We start from the raw sequence: 16,314 nt of genomic DNA on the forward strand, positions 1-16,314 counted from the left end.
CTTTCCCTTCTTTTCCAGAGACCCTTGCTGTCTGGGAAGGTGTGTGTGACTACATTGTACAGCAGCTGATGCTGAACCAGGTGGGTCTGCCCTCCTGGGCCTCGCCAGGAAGCCCTTCTTCTGGCTCTTATGTATCAAAGGGACGGCTTCTCTGCTTTTACTTGTATTTTTGAGAGGGTGAAGAGGAGAGGGGTGAAAACCTTGGGAAAGGTCTTCACAAGACCTTCTGCAAGGCTTCTCCAAAGCTTTCCAGGAGTAGGGAAAGGCACCGAGCACCATCCCCATGCCCTGACAAGTCACCAGCCTGTCCACCGAAGAGCCTCCTCATTCTTCTCTTCCTTCTTGTTTTCAGGGAGTCCGAATTATTCGCCTTGGGACCTTCGATGTTGTTACGGAACAGATTGTTGGTGGTGGGAAGCGTGGTCTTCTGACTGTGCGCAGACCCCTGTTCCGCCTGTCAAAGAATATCGCGGAGGTCCAGGGCCTCTCCGATGATAACGCCTATGCTCCTGGTAAGAAGACAGGCTGAAACTTTGGCTTCCCCTTGGGGCATCTTTGGGGTGTGCATAAGTGCTGTTCAGCAGTGACTGTTAGAAATCTGGAATTCCTTCACCAGGCCCTGAGAACAGCTTCAGATTGTTTTTTGACTACTCCGGACATCCTAATGCACAGTACAATTACACTCGCTCTCTGCATGACTTGCTTTCACAGCTGGCTACATGCCACATGTATTGGGGCTGCTGCTTCTCATCAGATTTAGTTAACACCGTTGGTTCGTGTTTGTGCCACGCTGGAGCTTGTAAAGGCAAATGCTGGCATCCATTCTCCTGCTCCTTAGAATTAGGTCACAGGCAGCTGTAGAGAGCCCTGAAGCAGAGATGGGAACAGTAGTGTGTATGCAAAGCCATGAGAGGGCAGCTGCTCTGTGATTGCTGGTCAGTGGTAGCAGCACTGCCGCTGCAGTGCACATTGGGGATGCCTGTGGGGCAGCAGGAGCCCTCTGACCCCAAAAGCAGGGATGTTTGCTGTGCACTGCTGAGGGTGCTGCGGGTGACTGGAAGGATCTAAAGAGGAGCGAGGCAGTGCTTGGGTTTTCCTTCTTCCTTGAATCCCTGTGACATGGCACAGCCAAATCTCTCCCAACCTGGAAGGCACTGAGTGCGGGCACAAGTGCCGTGGTGGCACCCACTCCCCCATCATGGGAAGTGGCCTCCTTTCTCCTCTCCTTCTTCTGCCATCGTGTCTCTTGTTCGTAGGAGATGGCTAGGGCCCTTTCTTTCTCCCTGTGTAGGGAAGGAAGCATTGCTGTGCTCTTGGCACATCTGGTTGCAGAGTGCTTTGACCTTCTCCTCGGGAGGCATGGCATCAGCTTCCCACGTGAGCTTTACCAGCAGGGTTAAAGACGACAGCTCTGTAGCAGTGTCTTGCGGGAAGACCTCAAAGCTGCCAATGCTCCGTTGTAGCCTGCTGAACTGCTTTGTTAGGCACTGTGTTCTTGCTGTGTTGCTTCCTAGGTCATAAGCAAGCCGAGCCCCTGAAGTATGCTCGCATAGCCTCGCACATCTCTGTTCCTCGGAAAACAGTGGAGTCTTGCATAGAAGAGAGCACGTGTCTTTTCTCTCGCTGCCTCAAGAGCGGGAAGAATGTTGCCTTTGTGTGGAAGGACATTGGCCTGCTTGTCATTCAAGGAAAAGACGTGAAAATGAGGTTTTACAGAGACTTTCTGCAAAGGCTAAATGGGACTGGGCAGCTGACAGCAGCTCTTCTCCGGGTAAGGTTTCCCTTTCTCCACTGCTGCTTCTAATCTTTTGGGAATCCTAGCAAAGGGCGAGTGAGTGGATTTCGGTTGGCCTGCCATGACCTTTCTGGGCGCGTGGTTAGTCGTGGCCTCGAGTAATGCCAGCTCCCTGCACTGCTCTTCTCTGGCATTCAGAGGACTTGGTGACATAGAAGACCTTGGGGATTTCTGTCCTGGGTCAAAGCAAAGCTCCCTCCTGCCCAGGATCCCATTCCAGTGTGGTGAGGGACAAATTCAAAGAAAAGGGCAGGTCTGTGGTGTGTTTTCCCCTTAGATTTGTCTCCTCCCAGAAAGCCATGGTTTCGTGCTGCAGCCGAGCCGTGCCCTGCTTCCCAGCTCTGTCTCTTCCTTCTGTCTTAGTCCGTGGTGTCTTTTGAGGCTGTTCTCTGGGCCAAGGCTGTTCTCCAGCCTTTGTTCCAGTGGGTCCCAGAGCAGGGCCCTCAGCTGCTCCTTGAACACCCACCAGAGGCTTGGCCCTCACAGTTGTTACCCGCTGTGCAAAGGGGAAGGAAGGGCTGAGTGCCTCTATTCCTCCAGGGTGCAGAGGCAGCCATTTGAATGCTAGGAGAGACTGTGGGGTTAAGGGCACGTGTGACGCCTTTGTTCTCAGCTCAGGAGGCGTCAGCTGAAGCCAGCAGGGAAACCACAGCAGCCAGGAAGCCTGGCTAGTGAAATGCCTTCCGCTGTGCTTGCCTCCGTGGCCTTCGGCATGAGGCAAGACCTGGTCCCTGGGCTGAGTCTCTGGATTGTCAGCCTTGCAAAAAGCCTGACAGTGTGCTTGCCCTTTCTCGTTTATTTCCCTCCAGTTGCTTTGCTGTAGCACTGAGGGGCTGCTGTAAGGAAGCGAGTGCTTTGTTTCAGCATTTCTGAGAGGCAGGTTCTTCTCTGAGCCATGGGAAAGTGTGCTGCCCTTGTGAGCACGGACCTCGTTTTCTTGGCATCATCTCCCCTGTGTCTCTCACCTTGCAGATGCCAGAGATGAGGGATTCAGTCCTGTCGGGCACCAAAACTGCTGCTTCTCTCACCCTTTGTGGCCGTGTCATAGTCTTTCCAGAGTGAGTATGTTTGCCTGTGAGCCCCTGGCTGCCACAGGAGATGGCAGATGGTCTGCCATGGCAGCACAGGGGAGGGAGGTGAAAATGAGCTTTCTGCCAGGGAGGATGGGGAAGCTGATGCCCCTGCAGGCACTGGAGGACTTCCTGATGTTACTCAGCTTGCTAATGGAGTCCTCCAGGATGTGGCATATTCTGCATCTTCTGCTTTGGAAAAGGGTGGACTTCACAGTAGCTCCGCAGTGCCACTGCGTCCCCATTCTTTGCCCAAGGTGCAAAGGAAGCGGGCTGCCCTCCCTTCACACTGCTGTGTTTTTCCTGTGTCCAGGTACAAGCTTGAGAGGGTAGTTAGAAAACCCCGCGTGAAGCCCGCGGCACCTGTGAAGCCCACATGGGAAGAGGAGAGGAGAAAAGCTGACTCCAGGGGCAAGCAAGGTAGTGGAAGAGCTGATTCGTGGCAGGGCTTTGTGCCTTCTCCTCCTCCTGTGCTCCTTGGTAGGGCATAGGAGCCCAGGTGGCAGTGCCCAGGTGGCCTCAGGTAGCATGAGGCACTAGAGGTGACACTGCTTCCGCAATATGGGCAATCTCCGGAGGGAACAAGACCTTGGGGCAGCCCAGCACCCCTACCTGCAGTGGCTACCTCCGAGTTAAACTTGCCCCCATTTCCATGGGGGTCCTGAGAACAGCTGGCCCATCTCAGGGAACCAATGTGTTTTCATCTGATGGGAAAAGTCACCCCGAGTAGATGGTAACAAGTCTAGGAGCCTGTGCCAAGGCTTCCTTTCATTTTCAAAGCAAGGAGTAACCTTTCTTTCTTCATTTCTCATCATCATCCCCAAAACAACGCCTTTGGGTTGACTCTGTCAACAGAGGACTTGTAGGCACTATGAGAGGAGTGGGCAGATGCAAGGTTCTGTTCCCTCGTGTGCAATGATTACCTCTCAAGGGACTCTGGTCACTGGCACATCCCAGCAAGTTCCCTTTTGCATCATGTGACTGGGACAGAGCATGAGAAAATGAATAGCCCAAGAAATGCTGTGGCACAGTACAAGCGGAAAGTTGGACAGGCGGCAGTGCCCAGAAGGGCCTAAGACCCCCCCAGAAAACAAAGCTTCAAAGGAATCAGCTTGAGGCCTCACAGTTTTACCACAGGCTTGCTTGAGCAGATTTGCATCTCATTCCTGCTCAGAAGGAGTCCACAGTGCTGTCCTGAAGTGTTTTCTTGTCTCCTGCTTGCAGGAAATCTCCCTGCCAACCACCTGCTCTTCAGAGAGCAGCCTCCTCCACCCAGAATGCCTGCTCTCCACGTGGACAAAGGAAAGGGAGACACAGGCAAGGGCAAAGCTCCTCCTGGCAGGTGAGGCACTTGGAGAAAGGGCTGAGGGTGACCCTGTACTCTTGTTGTTTGAGTGAGACAGTGTCTCCTTTGGAGACAGTGTTGATGGTAACTCTGAAGGCCTTTGACCACACGCCACAATGACCTCTGCTCCCTTGCTGGATGGCCAGCACACAGCAAGTTCTTGGGAGACCCCCGGGTTCGCTTCATGGTTCTCCTGACTCTGCCTCCAGAGTACAGGCTTTTTGGCAAGTCAGTGCAAACGTAGCTTCTGGGAGACCAGGACCCTTTTCTCATGCCCTCTAGAGGTAAGTAAGCAGCAGCCTTTCTTTCTTGGTGACAAGAAGGTTGGGGATGCACAGCCATTTTCCAAGGATGACGGAAAGACTGAATGCTCTTGGAATGGCTTTCAGACAGAGCAGGTGTTTGTCTGAGCTCTGTGCCACTCTCTGGGCTCTTTGCAATGGCCACTGAGTACTAAGTCAGAAAGGATTAAACAGGGAGGAGCTCTTTCTTTGAATGGAAAGGACGTTGCTTTGCAAGGCAAAGTGAAGTTGCAGTTCTCCTGCCAGCCAGGATACAGAGCAGGAGGGTCTGCTAATGATTTGGTTCCCTTTAAGCCTTTTCATTCATCTGAAGAGCTGTCTTGTGCCTGGCACGAGAGAGTGCCAGGGATGGGTAAATGGCAAGTGTGCTTTCCTCCCCGGATCACTTGCTCCATTCTTGACACTGAGTCCCCAGTGAAAAAACATTTCCCATCCCTAACCACAGAGTATTTTGGACCACCGAGCAGTGATAAACGTAACTGCCAGGAAGGGGCGTACTGGTGTCTCTCGGAGCCTGTCCTTGCACATGACGTGGCGCCACAAGTCCTGGCTGCATCAAGAGAGAGCCTGGATGTGGGGGCATCCGGAGCATTTCTGTGGGCATGTTGTGCAGCCCGGGGTGTTTCAGCCAGGGGTGATCTCTGTCTCTGTGGCACAGAGAACACATGTATTGGAACGCACGTCATTCCCCTGCACAACTGTCTTGTGCTGCAGAGGCAGGTGGCCAGCTCGTGAGTGCGGGCTGGGGAGCAAACTGCCCCTGTGCTCACACCACCTCCCCGTGATGTGTGTTTTCAGCGTGCTGCCAGCCATCCGAGGGAGCTCCTCAAGGAAGGTGGAGAAAGGCAGGAGGAAGCCAAGTGCTGAAGCCAGACTCCCAGAATCATCGGGAAAGCAAAAGGAAAAGAAAGCAAAGGCGGCACTGAAGGCAGAGAGAGAAATGGAAGAGCCAGAGAGAAGCCAGGTACCGGAAGCCTTTGTAAACCTTCAGGCAGAAAAAGCCTTTCCTCTACTCCAGGGAAGCTGAACCCGGAAGATAGCTCAGGAACCTGTCACAGGTGCCTGGTGATGCATCTGTAAGAGGCCAAGGAGCCCCAGCAATGGGCTCCGTGGTCCAAGAGAAGTGCCAGTGGTATGAAAGGCCCATTGCTGGGCTGTTGGGTGTTGGGGAAGCAGCAGGCGAGGCCATGAGCACTGATGCTGATGGTGCAACCAGGGGTCACTCTTGATGTGCTGAACGCCACAGCAGGGCTGCATTCATAGTTCCTGCTCAGCCTACAGCAGTTTCCTCCCCTCCTTAGCTGGGCCATGAGAGATGTGTGACTGAGCTAGAAAGCTTGTCTGGCATCACTGTGGAGCCTTGGTGAGGCTGGGCCGTGCCCTGAGGGCTGTGTGGAGTTGGTTGTCCAGCTTCTGGCTGTCCAGCTACGGCTGGAGCGTCCCTGCCTGAGCAAGGGCTTTCTCCTGCCTTGGGGTACCTGCGGCCCCACCAGGGGGGCTCCTGCAGGTGCCGGCTGCTCTAGTGTGGCATGTTCAGAGCATCCAAGTGAGGGGAGACCCAGCATACAAAGCCTGCTCTGATGCCAATGCAGGTTCGGCGGATGTCGCAAACACTGACAAACCTGCGGCCTGACCTCCGCCTACCCGAGAGGGCTGGTGATCGTCCTGCAGAGAGAAAGCCCACCATTAAGGAAGTGTACATCTACCACCTGGGGCCAGAAGAAGAGATGACAGTGTTCCTCTACTTCTCCCACATAGATGAGGAGGAGAAGAAAAAGCAGCAGCCATCGGAAGAGATGGGATATGACGTGAGTGTGTGTGATTCTGAGGGTGAAGGCTGAGCTCAGTAGGGCTTGTGAGGACTGTGGGCTGTGAGCCGCTGAGCCCGGAAGGAGGGTTTCATTTTGGAGTTGTGCTCTGGCAGTGGCAATGTTCTCTGCTTGTTGCTGAGGTGAGGAGTGCGACCCTGGAGGGATAGTGGGGGCCAATGGGGAAATTGCAGTGATGCCCTGGTCATGCTCTAGCATGCCCCTGAGAGCGTGTGGAGGTCACTTCATGGGCTGTAGCGCTGCTGCGGAGCGCTCCTAGGGGAAGTTGCCTGTGGATCTGTGGGCTGGGCAGCAGCACTGCGCAGTCTCAAGGTTGTATGAGAGTCTCTGCGCATGTGCAGGATTCCTTCACTTGCTGGGTGATGGAGGAGTGGGAGGAGTATAAAGGCGAGTCATCTCCAGAGGACAAGGCCAGCGGCAGCTCCCTGCAAAGGTACGTGTGCCCCAGCTGCAGCAAGGCCTTGTGGCATTTGGATGGCAGTGACCCCCTGCAGGGTGAGGAAGCCACATTGCTGGGTGGTGGGGCTGAAGTGCCCCAGGAGCCTCGGATTTCTCCGGGCAGATGAGAAATGCCTGGGGTAGAGCCTGCTGGCAAGTGCCTCTCAGCATCCTCAACCAAGTAGCAACAACTTGTCCGGCGCTGGGGGTTCTCAGTCCAATTGGGAGTGTGTGTGTACAGGGCCTTTGAGAGACAGGAGGGCTCCGCTCCTTCCAGAGCGTGAGAGAGACTCTGTCCCTGCTCTCGCAGGATGGTTTCCAAACAAAGGCTGCAGGCGCTTCGAGCAGCAGCGAGCAGTCTCGACAAGGAGGCAGAGAAGAGTCAGGTGGAAGAGATGGGAGCAAGGAACGCTGCTGAAGAAGGGGAGTGCCTCAGGTGAATATCTCCAAAAACAAGTGTTGCTTCCCCTTGGGCAGTGCCCTTCCTTCTGCCCCCAGCAGCATGAGGGAAAGAGGGTCTTTTCCGGAGAGCTGTCACGGGACAGAGAGCAGCAGGCTTGCACGTCTGTGCCCTTGGATCGGCTCAGATAGCCCTTCCACCCACCAGGCAGTTTTTGGACACTCACAGGAGGCTTTCCATGTGGGACAGGAGTGATGGAGGACTGCAGAGACAAAGGGAGAGAGCAGGCTGCGTTGCTAGTGTTTTAGGTTGACTCAGTTCCTGAGAAAGCTCTTCTTTTGTATTACAGCCTGCTTTTATGCCTGGCACGAGAGAGTGGCAGGGATGGGTAAATGGCAAGTGTGCTTTCCTCCCCTGATCACTTGCTCCATTCTTGACACTGAGTCCCCAGTGAAAAAACATTTCCCATCCCCAACCACAGAGTATTTTGGACCACCGAGCAGTGATAAACGTAACTGCCAGGAAGGGGCGTACTGGTGTCTCTCGGAGCCTGTCCTTGCACATGACGTGGCGCCACAAGTCCTGGCTGCATCAAGAGAGAGCCTGGATGTGGGGGCATCCGGAGCATTTCTGTGGGCATGTTGTGCAGCCCGGGGTGTTTCAGCCAGGGGTGATCTCTGTCTCTGTGGCACAGAGAACACATGTATTGGAACGCACGTCATTCCCCTGCACAACTGTCTTGTGCTGCAGAGGCAGGTGGCCAGCTTGTGAGTGCAGGCTGGGGAGCAAACTGCCCCTGTGCTCACACCACCTCCCCGTGATGTGTGTTTTCAGCGTGCTGCCAGCCATCCGAGGGAGCTCCTCAAGGAAGGTGGAGAAAGGCAGGAGGAAGCCAAGTGCTGAAGCCAGACTCCCCGCTGTGAGCCCTCTCAGTAAAAGCGGGGAGAGGGCAGGACAGGTAGGTGATAGTGACTGAGGTCCTCCTTGTGCCACATGGGCTTGTAGAAAAGTGCAGTTCTATGGGCCGCGGGTATGGAAGCCTCCTTCCTAAGTGTTCATTAGACCTTGGATTGGCCTCTTCAGGGGCTTGCTTTAAAAGGCGCAGGCTAGGCTCTATTTTCTCTAGGCGTTGGTCACTACTGCCTTCTCCGGAATCACATCAAAAGCCCCTCTTTGGCCCTGTTCCTCGTGGAAGTGTACCTGCTGGGCCTTTCAGGGATGGAAGGAGGGCACCTTCTGTTTCTCTGAGTGGTTATTTAGCTCCCTGGTCAGAAGAAAGCAGGGATTTTCTGTCTGGCCAGAACTAGCTTTAGGGCCTAAGAGCGCCCAGAGAAAGGCTCAAGACAAAGGGCTGCAGAGAGAGAGAAATTACCTTCTGGCCCTGGAAAGAAACAGATGCCAGTAGTGCTCCTTGCTGTGTCTTTTCTGTGGCCCTGCAGCACGCAGCCTTTCTGTCTGTTGTGCAGGGGCAAAGAGATCTTTGGGACTCCTCAGCTAAGCCAAAAGAGAAGAAAGAAAGGGCAGGCCTGAAAGGCAAGGGAGAAAAGGAAGAGCCAGAGAGGAGCCAGGTACTTTGTAAACCTTCCGACAGAAAAAGCCTTTCCTCTGCTCCAGGGCAGCGGAGCCTTGCAGGTTCCTCAGGGAGCCAGGTTGGAGGTGCCTTGTTGCTGCCAAAGAGCGAGGCAGGGGAGTCCTGTCTTTCCTAAAATCTGAACGCCCAGGAAGATTTTCCTTTCCTGTGGGTTTGGCTGAAAAGGCAAGCAAGGCAACTGAAGACAGAGGAGCATGTTTGAAGAAGACCCCCGTATTCCCTCTGGAGCTCTTTTGCAGAAGCATCCATAAGAGGCCAAGGACGCCCAGGAATGCCTCAGACATGCCTTCCCTCCAAGGGGCAGCTGTTGGGCACTCCAAATAGGATTACAATGTGGGACATGGAAGTCTTGAGCAACTGAACACAAAGGCATGTTTGTCTGCCCCTTTTCAAACCTCCCCCGGAATGCTGAATGCTGAATGCTCAAGCCAAGGAATGGGTTTCCCGCCCAGTCTTGGCCCCACCAGGCTCAGCCTCAGCCTGACCAACTGCTCCAAGGACTTTGGGTAGAGCCAGGGGCCTGTATCACAGCCCAGTGAGTATGGAAATGCCATCAGACGCACAGCCACAAATATATGGCCTGACATAGCCTGCAGTGTTTCTCTGCCTTTCTGCCTGTGCATCCCACTGAGCCTCTTCCTTTCTTGCTCCTTAGCTCTGGAGAGAAGAGCCGCCTGCCGAGCCAACAGCAGAGGTACCAGTGAGTGCCAGCCATCCCGGCCCTCACAGAATTGTCTTCCTGTGCATTAAACCAGAGCTCCAAGGGGCTGTGGCTATTTCCTTGGCCTGGTGTGAACTCTGCCATTTGCAGCATGTGAATGTCCAGAGGGGCCCCAAAACAAGAGCTCAGCAGTCAGGGGTTGAGTGTCAGTGCCTGCTGCCAGGGCAGCTCTCTCCCAAGGTCATGCCATAACTATTTGTCGGCAGCTGTGGTCCCGATGGCTCAGGGACCTCCTACTCTTTGCAGGAGCCAGTCAGAGGAGTGGAGTCAGCCCCTGCCTGGCAGCACACCCCCTGGTGACAAGGGGACACTCCAGGGAGGTGGGAAGAGCTGGTGTAGCCCTCCTGAGGCAGAAGCGGGTGGGAGCCAGGGCCTCCCTCTCCTGCTGCCAGGCCTGGCTGCAAGAAGGGACCTCAACTCTCGTGTGCAGGTTTGTTGCACTGAGTACTTGGCTTTTGGGGGTGTGAAGGGAATACTGTGGATCGCAAGGACTAGCAATGGAAGCTGAAGACCAGTAGGGAGTGGCCATGACAGTGCGTGGCTGCCTTGGTTGTAGCCCCCATGAAATAATGGAGTTCAAGAGCCGGAGGGGAGCAAGGAAGGAGAGCAGCAGAGTGCAGAGCGTGGGCTTGATGCGAGCAGACTTCACCCTTGTCAGGGAACTGATTGGGGTGTCCCATAGAAGCAGGCCTGAGGGGCAAAGGAGCTTAAGAAACCTGGCAGGTGTGTAAGGGCGGCACCCTCCAAGCACAAGAAGGCTGCACCTTGATAGGCAGGCAAACAAACAGAGGTGTCAGGCGACTGACTTGGCTGAGCCGGGAACTCATGATGGAACTGCAGTGCAAAAAAGGGAGCAGAGAGGAGGTGGAAGCAAGGAGCAGAGGAATACAGAAACAAGCCCCGGGTGTGTAGGGATGGTGTCAAGAAGGCCAAAGCTCAGCTGGAGTTGAGGCTTGCGAGGGACGTCGACGACAAGAGCTTCCTCTGCTAAATGTGCAGGCTGAACTGGAAAATACTGGTACCTTGCTGAATAGGGTGGCTGAATTAAGGAGAGCAAAGCAATGAGGCGGAGCTACTGTGTGCCACCTTTGCCTCAGTCTTCCCCAAAAGGTCTCTGGGCCTCTGTGCTTAGGGAAAGGGTTCAAGGAGGAGAAGAACCGGCAGCAGTGATGGAGGATGGGGTCAGGGCTCTTTGATCCAACCAGGCCAGCTCTCGGATGCCTTGGGTGACCTCCCAACAGCTGCCCTGCTGCCTGCCCGCTGCTGCCTTATCACATGGCTGAGACAGGAGTGACCTCACCGTCAAGGCACCAGCCATGTCCTCTCTCCTGTCCTCCCTCTCCTCTGCCCCAAATCTGTCACCTTGGCTGGGGCAATGTTCTGATGCCCTTGAGGACATCACAATGCCTGCCCAGCTGCCTGGTTGCTGATGACCTATGGAGTTGCTGTGATCCAGATGACCGCAGAGTTTGTCAGGGCCCTGAGGGCACTAACAGGCCTTTATGTCCCTGGCCAGCCCCACCTGGGGCCTCCTCTAGTAGCGTCCCCTAAAGCTTGCAGCCCAGCACCCCACCCAGACGGCTTTTGAATCTCTCCAAGGGGGGAGACTCCACAGCCTCTCTGGGCAACCTCTGCCAGTGCTCGCTCACCCTCACAGTCCAGAACTTTTGCCTTCTGTTCAGGTGGAACTTCCTGTGTCTCAGTGTGTGCTGAACATCATGCTGAAGACTGCAAACAGACTTTGCTTTTGTGTTCCCTAGTCCCTCGGTACCAGCTCACAGCACAAATGTCTCAGTCCTCCCCACTTCCCTTACCAAACCTACTCGCTCACCAGACTGTCCCGGCCAGCCCAGCTGCAGCACCTTGCAGCCCTCCGCCCCTGCACAGAAGGGGAAGGCCTGCTCCTGCAACCCCACGAGTGGTTTCGGGCCTCTTGCCCCTCTTGCCAGCTCTTGCTGCTGCCGAACCCTGCTCTCCCGTCAGCAGCTCAGCTGCGACTGTGACCCAGGACATCCCACTGTCTCTAGTCTGAGCCTGTCTCCAGCCAACAAGTCAGGCCAAGGCTCGAGCACAGCCTGGACTGAGAGCACTGTCCTCTCCCCCGAGGTTGCGCTCAGGGTGGATGAAGGACTGACCTTACCATGGCGGGGGGGTCTCTGGCAGAGCTGTCTGAGCATCAGGCAGATGTCTGAATAGCTCTCATGTCGCCACCCAGGTGCTGGAGCAGGGGGCTCAGCCAGCCTCTTTCACTGCCCCATGCCACTGCACCCTCCCTTCTCCCCGTTCAGTAACGAGATGTACGGACACGCCCACCCAGCACTGACACACACTCTTCCCTCTTCTGTCCTTCCCATCAGGGAAGGAGATGGCACAACTCAGCTCAGCTCAGTGGCAACAGGACACGCGCGCATCCCCCATGCTGGTCTCCAGCTTCTCTGGCCATCCCACATGCTCCAGAAAGGACATCCCACAGCGACATGCATGTCCCAGCCACCAGCAGATCTGCTGTGCCAGAGCTCACTCCCCAGAGATGTGCCTCCAGGGAAGTTGGGCTTTTGTTGTGACTGACTCGGAGAGGAAGCTGCTGCCAGCTTTGAGAAGGAGCTTGAAAAGGCTTGCCTGTAGGGACAGGAACTGCAGGACTCTCACTGCCCCAACACACTCCTTCCAGGTGGGTCTTGAGCCAGAAACAGGAGTGTCTTTGAGGAGGATGGGGTTGGAGGCTGTGTGCAGGGTGCAGAATAGATTAGCACTGAATCCCTGTAACCTCTTGGCCACCTCACCACCATCTTGCTGTTGTCAGTTTGTAGTTTCAACTTTTGACAAAACAAATTGAGCTACGGCACGTTCCTCTTGACTTTTGGTTTTGTTTTGGAACATCAGGGCTGACCAGCAGGGAGAAGCCTGAACGACATGTCCTGTGCTCTTGTAGGTCGTGCTGAGCATTCCTGAAGAGCCTATATCCCATTATTGCAGGGTTCCGGTGCTGTGAGCTATCCCATCACATGCCATTTTTCAAGACAAGCAGCCAGCCTCCACAATTTTATACACAATCCCAAGGAGAGCGCAAAGCACACAATGATCACACAGAACAGAATCCCTACAGCATGCAGCAAACAATCATACAAGCCAGAAGTGGTGGGAGACCACCCAAACAAAGTTTCCCACCATTTATGCTCCGCGTCTCTTTTTGGTTCTTTCAAGTATCGCTTGACTCTGTTGTGTATCATGCTCTGCAGTCATTCTTTGACCTTCTGGAGTAATGTCCGCAACGGCTCATGGTGTAATCATTCCTTCACTGACCTGAGATGCATTCCAGTAGGTACTGGTGATAATTCTTGAATCCATGAATAATCCCCCTGGAGTAACCTGGTGAGTTGTTACGGGGCTTGTAAAATTGTAGCCACATCCCTTCATCATTGTACAGTTACACATGCACAAATTTAAACTATTATTGTGATACAACATTGCACCATCAATTACAACAGTGCTGCCCTGACTGCGCAAACATAGACAACCCTTTCCAGGAGAGACCAAAGTTGCCTTCTCATTTGCACTTTGGGTCTGCACCCCAACATGACAAACACTGTGTTCCGTGGCTAAACAAATGTCTTGAGTTTGTAGGCCATTACCTTCACGTACAAATTCTAATTGACCCCAACCCATCCAGGTGGCTAAATCTATAGTGTTCCACTTATCACGAATTTGCTGTGCCCATCCCCTGTGTTCCAAAGGACGTAATGTAACATCCCCATGGACCCGGCCTAGAGGCACACTAGGAGAGATTGTAGAGACCTGTGCTTCTTGAATAGTGAGAACGAGAGCAGTTATCACTTTTTGCTCCTTATTGAATGGGAAAATTAAGCATTTGCCACCAAGCTGGATATTTCCCTTCAAATATGGTACTCTTTTCCCATATCAAGTCCCAGAACTGTGGTTCGACATTTCCCAACAATGATTCCTGCAGCAGCCACCGCACGCATACATCCAGGAGTCCCCAGAAGGACAGCATCCAACTGTACTGAAGAATACGTGACTGGTCTGGGTTGAGGACCTAGCATTTGAGCCAGCACTCCACTGGCAAGCCCTTGTTGTTCATGAATGTACAGCTGGGAAGGTTTTTTATAATGGGGGAGCCCTAAAGCCAGGGATTCACCGAATGCCTCCTTAATTTTGTTAAATGCCAAATCTCTCTGGCTGTCCACTTTATAGCTTCTACTGCTTCCTCTTCAGCTGCTTCCACTAATGGGTTAACTAAGTCCCCAAGCCAGCAATCCATGGCCTACAGAAGCCTACTGCCCCTAAAAAACCCCTAATCTGCTTTTTCATCAGAGGTCGAGGTAAATCTTCAATTGCTTTCATGTGTTCAGGATCAATAGATCTTTTTCCTTCCGTTAGAATGAATCCTAAATATTTTCCTCTTTCTTGACAGAACTGGCGCGTAGGTGGGGATGCACGATGTCCCTTTTCAGCTAAGGCTGTACACAAAATTATTGCATGTGAGGTACAAGCAGTTTTTGTTCTCCTAGCAAGCAATAAATCGTCTACATCCTGTATTAGCATGGAATCCGAGTGTCGGGGGCGATGTGTACCAGAAGACGACTGGGAGCAGCAGCAAAGTATTTTCTCAGTGCCACAAGCCCTGGGAAAGTGCACCGAAGACTTGAGGCAGTGCCAAGACGGACGGGGGCACCTGAGCTGGGCAAGGACGGCAGAGAGAGAAGAGACTCTCGATGCAGAGCGCCGCTTGTAGCAATGCAGCAAAATAACAAGTAACTTTAATCTGGAAACACAACGGTATTCTCACATGATAAGGTGTATGTTCTCACCCATTAAGGTATATAAGAGAGGATGGACTATAAAATAAACAATCTTGCTTCACTACACACAAGGTTCGTGTCTTCAATCCCCACATCAGAGCATAAAACAACGGTACGTAAGCCTTTCTGCAGCAACCGAGCAAAACTAGTTGGTGAGCCAGTGGATCCTTGTGCAAGTCGCGTCCAGGTCGGTTGTTGTCCTTTCCAGGGAAATGCAAACAAAAGTTGACTCTCTTCTCCTGCAGGTATACTAAAGAAAGCGGAACTTAAATCTATTACTGTAAACCCCTTAGCCCATACAGGAATTGGAGTTAAAACTGACAACATAGTGATTAATAGCACGTACAGCCTGTACAAATCGATACTCAGGATCTCCCTCACTGTCCAGGCGATGTTTACGTGTACTGGTAAAATGGGTGTATTAAAAGGAGAAATGCAGGGCTTCAAAATCCCCTGTTCTAAATAGGTATCCCTCTGTTTTGGAATATTTTACTCTACCTCATGCAGGACAGCATATTGTTTTACAGCTGGAGGGGGACCTTTTATCTGTATAATTCAAAAGAGACAAAGTAGCCCCTGCAGCCACTAGAAAGGTTACTTGCTTTCCAGCAACTTTCCTGGTTATGCAGCCCTGACTAGCCAAAGGGATTGCATCCAAAAACATACATACACATTTAATACAATTGTACTCCTCCTCAACGAGTCATTGATCAGTTCGGCCGACATCTTGATTTTCTCCCGAAGGAGGATTCACCCCCGACTGTGGCTGAATTCGTGCACAGCTTGGGCACTCACGCTGCAGATGTCCTCACTTCCCACAATAATAACACTCCCGAGAACCTAACCCAGGTGCAGAAGTTAATGGAATTCCCCTTCCTCCCTTCATGACTCCTCATCCTGCTGCCATCCCACCCATCCACCATCCAGAAAAAGAGCCACAACCTTGTTCAATCACAACTTCATGGGCAGAGAGGAACCTCCTGAGGTTCAACAAAGGCAAGTGCGGGGTCCTGCACCTAGGGAGGAAGAACTCTAATGGGCCAGGACAGGCTGCGGGTTGACCTGCTGGAAAGAGAGTACAAGAGAGACATGGCCCTACTGGAGAGAGTCCAGCGGAGGGCTACAAAGAGGTTGAGGGGCCACCCGGAGCATCTCTCCTGTGAAGAAAGGCTGAGAGAGCTGGGCCTGTAGAGCCTGGAGAAGAGAAGACTGAGAAGGGATCTCATCAACGTGTACAAGTGTGTGAAGGGAGGGTGTCAAGAGGATGAGACCAGACTCTCCTCTGGGATGCCAGCAGCTTCTGAGGAAGGCTTGGCCCAGCCTGGGCCATCTCTGGCCCGCTGGAGCCCCCAGCATTTGCGCCCCTTCTCCTGGCAGCCCCTCCCGCAGCAGTGGCCCTTCCTCAGCACCATCCCCGTGGTGAGGGCTGTGCCTGGCTGGAGGGCGCTCACAGCCCCTCAGGACCCCTCCACAGAGACAGTCGAGTGTCTCCAGGTGACGTCTCCCGAGGGGAGCGTTGGCTCCCAGCCCCCACCGCAGCCCCCCCATGCACTCGCCTCTGCCCCACGGACACCCCCCGGCAGTGGGGCAGTGTCAGAGGCCACCTGCATGTTGGCAGGTGCTGTGGAGCAGCTGGGACAGGGCCGGATGGGGCCAGCAGAGGTGCTGCTGGTGCTGTGCGTGGGCAGAGAGTGCGGGAAGGCACTTCCTGAGCTTCCTCGCTGACCTGCTGGTCTCTGCGTGGCCTTGGGAGTCTCTGGCTCTTGCCCAGGCTTGGCAGCTCCTTTTCCCTTGCCCCCAGCCCAACAGCAGGGAGCTGAAAGCGGAGACTCAGGGAAGCTCCTTGCCTTTGGTGTTGTCCCTGCCTTGAGCATCCTCCTGAGAAGCCCCTGGGGAAGCGTTCTGGGGGTGAGCGGGAGCTGTGAGCAGCCCTGCCCCACGCAGCCCCTCTCTCCCTGGGGGAATGACCCTGCCCTGCCGGGGCCGCTCCTTCTCCCAGAGCT

The sequence above is a fragment of the Struthio camelus genome, chromosome 28, assembly GCF_040807025.1.
Source record: "Struthio camelus isolate bStrCam1 chromosome 28, bStrCam1.hap1, whole genome shotgun sequence".
Classification (NCBI taxonomy): Eukaryota; Metazoa; Chordata; class Aves; order Struthioniformes; family Struthionidae; genus Struthio; species Struthio camelus.